At 36.0% G+C, this 9,033-nt stretch overlaps 1 long non-coding RNA gene across 7 annotated transcripts; it reads right to left on the bottom strand.

Moving 5' to 3' along the window:
- Positions 1-1,675: 1,675 nt before the first annotated feature.
- On the bottom strand, positions 1,676-5,324 carry LOC133711020 (uncharacterized). 7 transcript variants are annotated; one of them, XR_009847024.1, is made up of 11 exons: positions 5,056-5,324; positions 4,794-4,933; positions 4,557-4,672; positions 4,352-4,469; positions 4,007-4,112; positions 3,773-3,918; positions 3,514-3,680; positions 3,308-3,418; positions 2,684-2,777; positions 2,147-2,250; positions 1,676-2,040 (listed from the first exon to the last, which is right to left on the bottom strand). It is a non-coding gene; the product is annotated as an uncharacterized LOC133711020 (long non-coding RNA). The 7 variants fall into 7 exon arrangements; XR_009847027.1 differs by having other exon boundaries at positions 2,684-2,774; XR_009847023.1 differs by having other exon boundaries at positions 2,147-2,243; positions 3,514-3,689; positions 5,056-5,323.
- Between the last annotated feature and the right edge of the window lie 3,709 nt (positions 5,325-9,033).

Raw genomic sequence — 9,033 nt, 5'->3', positions numbered from 1 at the left:
GGAGGCTTAATGGAGTGAAGTACCCAAATCTGCAACTTGTGGCCAAAGATGTGCTTGCTGTTCAAGTTAGTACAGTGGCTTCTGAAAGTGCCTTTAGTACTGGAGGTAGGGTAATTGATCCCTATAGAAGTTCAATGACTCCAAGAACTATGGAAGCCCTCATATGCATGCAAAATTGGATCAATTCTACCAGCATATCCGAGATCGAGTACTTTCCAACTACCGAAGAGTTCGAATTCTATGAAAGAATGGAAAAAGGTGCGTGATTGTTTCAAACTTTCAGTACATTACTTGTGAAGTTTTTTTTTTTTTTTTGTTCTGCATTGAAGTGAACTAACTGTGAGTATGTACTTTTGGTGCAGAACATCAACTTGAGGATACTGCCTCAAGTGAAAAGGCTCGTGTGGGAAAGCTCTCAAAGGCTGCAAAGATAACAATCGATTGTGATGCAGCAGAGGCTTCAAATACTTCCTCTTGAATGCTTGATGCATGATTGCAGGTTACTTACTGTGTTACTGTGTTTTTTTTTATGTTCTTTAACATCTTTCAATTGTGTGATTGTTGGAATTATTACTGTTTTGATGATTTTCTCTAAGTTTATTGATTCTTTGATTGTGGAAACTTTAGCAGATGTTGGTAGCAGATATTGATATTAGTAGATGATATTGCATGAGATAAGGCTTAATATGTTTGTTAATCAAATACGATTGATTTTTGGGTTCAGTTGTATCTTGTTTTGAAGTGACAGCACAATGAGATAATTCAATCTATTTGAACTTCCCTTTTGTGGTGGCAGATGATGGATCAGTTGGTTTAATCCTTCATGACAGGATTTAGTTGTGCACTAAGCACTAAGCATTTAGCATTATAGGTTCTTCTTTCTTCCTTGTTAAATTGGTTTAATCCCTGGAGTATTGAATGGATGGCCAACTTGGTTTAGTTCACTTTTTCCTCATGTTAAGGCTTCATTATTGCGCTACCACTATGCCAATAATGCCTTCAGACGACAGATGATATTTGTCGTCTGATATGTAAATTATCTGTAGTCTATCCAGCTGTCATCTCTTAAGGAATCAGACGACAAATATCCTCTGTCGTCTCTTCTCACTCAGACAACAGAAGTTTCTCAAGGTTCTGTCGTCTGAACAACCAAACATTGAAGTATTTGGGACTTTCTGTGGTTAGTAATCATATACAACGACACATTAATGTTGTTGAAATGAGGTACAAACTACAGTTTTAATTAAACCTCTGTCGTCCGAAAACAAATAAGAAAACATATATATGTTGTCTGAAGTTACCAAAATAAAGACTTGTTTGACAATCTGTTGTTTGATAATGAATTGAACTTCAGTTTTATGTTGTCTGTTAGAAGTATTTCTGTTGTTTGATAGTGAATTGAACTTCAGTTTTCTGTTGTCTGATAAAAGTATTATGTAGTTTGATAGTGAATTGAACTTCAGTTTTCTGTTGTCTGTTAAAGGCATCTCTGTTGTTTGATAGTGAAATAAACTTCAGTTTTCTGTTGTTACTGTATTTGTGATACAACATATCATAAACCTGCATTTGTTGGATTTGAACCATAGCAAACCTCTTTCTGTACACTAGTACGTCATCAAAAAGGCATATTAATTATAAAATCTGAAATCAACAAATTCCTCATTGCATAAATTAACCCACCAAAATACATTCCCATCAGTAGCATAATACTAAACTAGCAAGCATGCTAGCCTTTACATCAACCGATTTTAATTACTGCCATTGTTGCATGGATTCTAATCTAACTAAGACAAAAACCTAGTAGCATCCATAGAGTAGTTACAGCAACTGCATGCATTTGTTCAACACTTTCCATCAGTTCTGTCAAAATACACAAAAGAAGTTCCTAGACACTACTACTGCTCATAACCTACCAGAAACAAAAGCATATATATAGGCTGATACTTAATTTTCTGGGAACTTCAAAACATGCTTAGCCCATTCCGCTCAGATCTCATCAATATCCTTGTCTGTGTAAACCAAATTTGACCTCGTTCCCCACTGCAATAAGGAAATGCAGCAAATTAAATATGAAAGTTATATGCATAGAGCATGCACTATATCATTAAACAATAAAGTCCATAGGTAAGCAGTTGATCCATTTTACCTCATAGAATGCAGGGTAATTGATAGGCCTGACAATTGGATTCAAAAAAATTCCTGCTTTAATGAACCCTATCCACCATAGACGCTCCAGCAGATACCTATATCCTTGAGAACAATCCAATATTTGACTTCATTAATATATGGTTCGTTCCCAAGACTACATATTCAAATTCAGAAGATCTTTATCCAAATGAACAAGACAAATATATCAGCAGGCCATATATCCAGATTTAGGATGTTGACATGCCAGATATGGACGTGTCTGTGTTAACAGAAAAAGTAATGTCTGTCTACAATGGAATATAACAAATTGTAAACAATACATTACTTCGGTATGCTATTACCCTAGTTATCTAAAGGTTTTAGTCTCAATTCAACATATAGAGGCCACACCGTTACTCGTTACTACACTAGATAAAATTAACAGCTGAATTAAAAATCTATAATCCTGCAGTAAAGTATCAAAGGATGCACTCAAAAATATACAATCTACTTTACTGGGAATCAAAGAATGCACAACACACTCAAAGTCACAAACCTGCAGCAAGCTTTCTTTTTACACTCCAATTGTGCTGTTACCTCAGGATTTGACGGAGCTAAAGATTGTGCTGCCATAGCAAATTCTACAGCTTCTTTATGTTTGGCCAAAAAGATAATAGCATTCATCAATAAAAAAAAATACTTTACCAAAAACAAAGACAGGTCCATAGTCCATACTTATCAAACTTCTCTCACTTCATTCATGATCTAACACATGTTTTCTTAGCTATATACAAAAAACATATAACATAAAGTAGTTTATCAAGCCAAGCTGACAACATTTTGAGAGCAAGAAGCACCAGATATTGCTTAGGTAACTATATGGTTATAGATAAGCTGCATGTTTCCTTTCCTTAAGTTTATTATAAACTTTTCCCTACTACAATTCCTTGCATATGTTATGGTAAGTGGAAAAACAAAGGTCAACATAATTTATATATTTGGCGTTGTCCTTTGGTGGCAATATTGCAGTAGCTTTTAAATGGAAAAATTACTTGATCAATCTTATCTGTATATATAAGTACAATTTATTTCCTAACTCCAATTTTCCTCCACCCCTAACCCAACCAACGAAACAATAAAAGCTCAGACCATCATACACTTAAGTGCAGTACAATATTACCTGTGTTAAAGCTTCAGACATATAGTAATGAGCTCTGAAAGAGGAGTTATCAATTTTCCGGGCATTATAGCAATCTCTTATAGCCATATGAGCATCGTTTTTTCAATTATGCTGGAAAAGAAAAAAAAGGAAAGAAGTAAGCCCAGAGAATCTCATATTAAGGTACCATAATCCAACCATGTAACTTTGCTTGATATCAAAAGAACCTTAAGCAACAATGCGGCACGAGTACAGAGACAATCATGCCTTAGTATGGGCCCAATATCGCGACCATATCCATCCAGCACCTCATTGCATGCCTCAATGCCATGATAAAAGTTCCCTCCTCCAACGACTTCTCAGCAATTTGAGTTAGTTTACAGCACTTTTCATGCTGCAGCAACTGTGTTAGACACTAGCTATGACCATCTCGCAGAAAGATAAAAGTGACAAGAATAACCAAAATTCAGAAGCAAAGATGCACACCATAGCAGTGGCCTTGCGTCTTTTAGGAAGACGACTTCTGAAGACACTGGATGCTGGTTGCTGCAGTTCTAGCACATTCAGTATAGGTATGAAGCTCATTATCTTTGAAGCATCTCCTGAAGTATATTGCACATCACTTCCACCAGCTGCAAATTGCAAAAATCAATTTAAATTATTAAGCTGAGTTTTTTCATATCATACCATTTTTAAATTATTCCAGGCTGATTAAAATACCATGATTTACGTTCATCAAATATACATGCTCCCCACTATAACTAAGTAGAACCTCTTCTCCATCTGGGCTAAATGTAACATGAGTTAAGTGCAAGCTTGTACGTCCCTGAGAAATTACATTAGAACAGCATTAAATGTATGTTTTGCAAGCCAATTCGCTATAACTTCAATTAGTAATTAATATCCAGAAGTTCCATTGGCAATTACTTTTTCCTATTCTAGAAGAAATTGGGGAACAGGATGCACCAAAGAGCTTTATGTTTCAAAAGGTAAAAAAAATTCTTCTAATTTTGACACAAGGATCATGATCAAATTTCAACAGATAATTAGGAACTGTAAACTAACACGATCAGAGAGATGCATCGGACAGAAATAGTTAACACAAGGAGGTGGAGACGTTCTTTTCCGGCAGGATGTCAGAGGAAGCAGCATCCTTCTATCATATAAACGCGCAAATGCATCACTGCAAAAATTCAGAGAAGAAAATTAGTTGAGATAGAAAGAGTAGCTGAAATACTTAACCTCGTTGATAAGAATCAACAACAAATACCTCCCACCAACTAATAGCAGATGAGGCCTAGTGGAATTGATATCACAAGATTTTAGAGCAAATGTTTGTTTCGGGAGATCAGCTAGTGACTTCTTTGCTCCAGACCGCAAGTCAAGCTGCAATAAAGAACTATATGTGAAATTGATTCTAGGACAGATCAAAACCCAAATCCAAGAATCAAGAATTAACACCAGAAACGTTGAAAAGAAAGAAACTTGATAATGAATGAGAAGACACCGTCGACGGTCAAGGGGACTAAGAGACCGAGAGAGAGGTCTGGGTTTTCGTCAAAGTGAAAGAATTGATTACAGCGTTGACAGATTGAGTTGTTTTGACATATTTTTTCCAGCACCTAATGCCCAGTCCCCGCACCTAGACTGCCAAATGGATATCCAACAAAACCTTATTAGCAAAATCCCCAAATCGATATCTAACAAAACCCTAAAACCCAAAACAAACCAAAGTTGAAACCCTAAGATTGACAAAGAAAGAGGCTTACCAATGAACAACAATGAATCAGACTCGCTCCTTCTTCAAATTGAAGAACTTGACCAATAGTGACGAGGGCCTCAAAATCGGAGAGAGGTTGAGAAGACTCTTCTGATCTATACCAAAACTCAGCCCGAGGAGTGCGTTTGTAGCTTCTATCTCTTTTGGGGGGAGAAGAACCTCTCCTGGTTTTGAGACATGAATCGATCTGAGTTTATGTGGAAGTTCACTCTAGGTTGAGAGACGGGCTGAGTTTTTGTGGAAAGAGAGCTGTTGAGTCTTGTGAAAAAAACACGGGGTCTAAGGCCAAAACAAATCCATAAGTTAGTTGTGTCAAAAAAAAAATTTTGGTCAGATGAAGAGAGATTATTTTCCGGTTTGCTCAGACTACATTTGAATGTCGTCTTAATTTTTCACTTTTCATGCGAATTTATCAGTTCTTTCAGACGACAGATATCTGTTGTCTTAATTTTCTAATTTACGAAAAAGATGAAAAAACTAAAATAGTATGGATTCTTATGCTATTCAGACAACATAATTAATTTATATGTCGTCTAAAGAAGTTTAAAAGATTCAGACGACAGAAAACAAAAATTCTGTCGTCTGAAATGTGTCGTCTGAAGGCGTTATTGGCATAGTGTACATTGATATAAATTTGATGTATTGTGGAACATATTGAGCAACTTGATTTCTGTTATGTAATAGACTTTGTAATTTTCATGATTTGATAAGTTGTTGTCGGAAATATTGTGAATTGTTCATGCATTTTTTGTTTTGCCATTGGTGATGTGATTTATATGAATTTCAGAATTTCTATTGACTGAAAGTATATCAATGTGTTGAAATCCAAATGATAGCAACATTGTGATGAATTTCTGTTGAAATCCAAATGATAGCAGCATTAATTGTGATGAATTTATGTTGAAATCCAATGTGCAGAATTTCTATTGGAGGCTTGGACCAATGTGAATCGCTGTTATTGGAAAGTGGTCTTGGAGCATGGCTTGTGCAATTCTTGAATCCTTTGTTTGATTGAAGTCATTGAACTGCAATTCTTCATGGTCATTAATTGATTTAATTCAATTGGACAATTTCAGTTTGTTCTATTTTTTTTTTCAGTTATAACTTGTAGTAATTTGCCAATGTGAGTCAACTTGTGGGCTTGTGGCTGTTCTGTTATTCTGCACTATAGTTGTTCTGGTTCTAGACATCTGCTATATTGGTATTCATGAGTCTGAGTTCAGTTGCAATGTTGCATTGTATGGATAATCATGAAATGTCTTGTGTAATAAACTAATAATGTAATCATGAGTTCTGTTATGTATTATTGTATTTCATTGTGATTGTGTTGCATTGCCATAAGAAGTTGTTGGAAAACAAGAAAATGCCATTTCCCAGAAGGCAGATGCTGGAAATCTGGGCATGCTTTCAATCTGGTGTATTCATGTGTCACAGGACCGATAGACCGAAAGCCCGGACCGAATATAACCGGTTCGGGTTCCAGTCGGTTTTTGAATGAAAAATACTCAGGACCGAACCGACACCGATAAGTCGGGTTCGGTCTCGGGCCCACACAATTCTAGGACCGGACCGGACCGCGCCCAGCCCTAGAAAAAATAAAGAAAAATAAACAGCCTGGGATTCGAACCTATGAAGTCTCAAAGCATTCACACATCAGGCAGCTGTTCCACTATACCAGTTTGGCACATACGTTCCACTTCCCCAAATAACATATTTATATGTATATATAATAACTGAGACACAATTGGAGGCCTCTGGCAGCCGGTGGCCTGAGGCAGCCGCCTCACTTTATAACCATCTACGGCATACTAGAAAGATTAATAAAATAACTCATTTGCGACACACATATTGTGCATGCCGTTAATATATAATTAAATTTACGGCACACATAAGATGCACGCCGTAAATGACCTAAATAAAGACATTCTGACAGCACACATGAGACTTGCGCCGTAAATGACAGTATTTTACAGCATACGTCAAATGTGCGCCGTAAGAGACCAATTTTGCTGTAGTGTGAGCCAAAGGCTCATCGCCCATTTTACTTCCGTTGTGAAATCGTTTTTGGGTTGCTTGAATGATTCGCTCTAGTAAATGTTTTAAAAACCAACAACTTAAACCCAAAAAGCCTTATGATTTCGAGTTAACAAGTTATAAGGATGTCATACGTGACATGTCCGTTTCTCATTAGCTCGGGTTCGCGGCACTGTGGGACCCCCCTTTGGAATGCCATAGACACAAGGTGATAACCCGCAGGGCTATTGGGCTTGAGCCTCAGGATATGGGCTTGGGCTATATAAGGGCTTTTGTTGGACCCATATGAGTAGGTCTAAGTCTTTTGCAACTTGGGCCAGGTGGGAGGGTGTCTTCCCACCCCCATATATATACTTAGTATTTTGGGCTGGCCTGGCCCAAGCGTTTGACCAATTTGGGTGGTCTTGGGCTTTTTATGGTCTTTAAGGGCCAATTTTGATTTTATTCATGATTCTAGTGGAATTGGTAATTATCTCGAGTTTAACTGATGTTGCGTGTAGGCGGATAGAGGGCTAGTCTATGATTTTTTCCTAGAAGACACGAAGTTGTTCTTTGTTTATATGGTCACTTTAAAAAAGCGAGCTCAAATTGACTTGTAATGATTTTGCAGTTCTTAGATAGAAGCTTGGTTGTTACTCCGCCAATTTTTATGTCTTTAAGTGTTTGTAAACCCTAATTTTTGGTTGTTTTTCTAATGCAATGAACTCCTATTTCAAAAAACATATATGGCCATTTCGTTATCGTATTCATCATTTTAGTTTTATCTCACATAATATATTTGTCTATAAACTATACATCGAACTATTAACCAAATAATCTCAATTGGTCCGAGCTTTCGCAAGGACAATTCTTGAAAAGAAAAATCACGATGACTAAAATGACACTAATAGTTTATTTGACTAACAACTAATCATTTTAGGAAAGTGTTGTACCAGGAGTAATATAATTATTCAATTCAGATTTTAAAATATTTTATTTGAGTTTTTATAATCCATGGATTTACTTAATCCACGGATTGTTTAAATTCTATATGGACTCTGATTGATTCTAATGGATTGATTTACTAGTATTTGTTTAGAATTTACAAGTCCTTATGATGTTTTTGATAGGTTAATTTTTTTTCTTCTTTAATATTTAATGTTTTTGATAGGTTAATTTTTTTTTCCTTCTTTAATATTTAATCAATGGATGTATGGATCCAACTATAATGTTTTTTTTTTTTTTTTGAGGTTTGGACGACAATAGTAACCACACACACACCCTCATGCAGTGTATCTCAGCTTTGCCAGACTAATCACTGCACCGCAGACGCACGAACCCTGGTGTTTTTAAATAACCTAGGTCCCTCAAATCTGCTGGCCACGGAGTGGAGCTGAGAATCGAACGCTAGACCTGGGGGTTCCAGACTAGGCCGCTTGTCCACCACACCACACCACGTGGTTCCAACTATAATGTTATATCAATGACAAAAAAGTATGGCAATCTACCATTCTTTATGTTGTGTATAATGATATATGAACAATAAGAGAAAGCTAACCAGCTAAAATGTTACACAAAAAATAAAGTAGTAAACTAATGACATAATTTATTTCATATCTAATTTACAAAAGAAACATGTGTGTATGTATCATCTTAACAATACCATTGGAAGTGAGCTTAATTAGCTAGAATGATTAAGGCTTCTAGAGCTATAGTGATAAATAAAAAATAAAAAAATTATTAGATGATCGAGAGCATAGTCAGAGGATGATAGTGGGAAAATAGGCAAAATGGATGAGTGTCACCTATTGATGGCTGCTTCTTCATTTTATTTTATTTTTGGTGAAGACCTTCTTCATTTTTTGAGTGGAAAGTGGTTGGATTGCTTTTGAGTTTTAATATGTATAAAAAAAACACTATAAAATAATTCAAAATCCAGCATTTAATGAAATCC

This window comes from Rosa rugosa, chromosome 5 (assembly GCF_958449725.1).
Source record: "Rosa rugosa chromosome 5, drRosRugo1.1, whole genome shotgun sequence".
NCBI lineage: Eukaryota > Viridiplantae > Streptophyta > Magnoliopsida > Rosales > Rosaceae > Rosa > Rosa rugosa.
The sequence above is the reverse complement of the archived record's forward strand: the minus strand, read 5'-3'. Positions and strand labels throughout refer to the sequence as shown.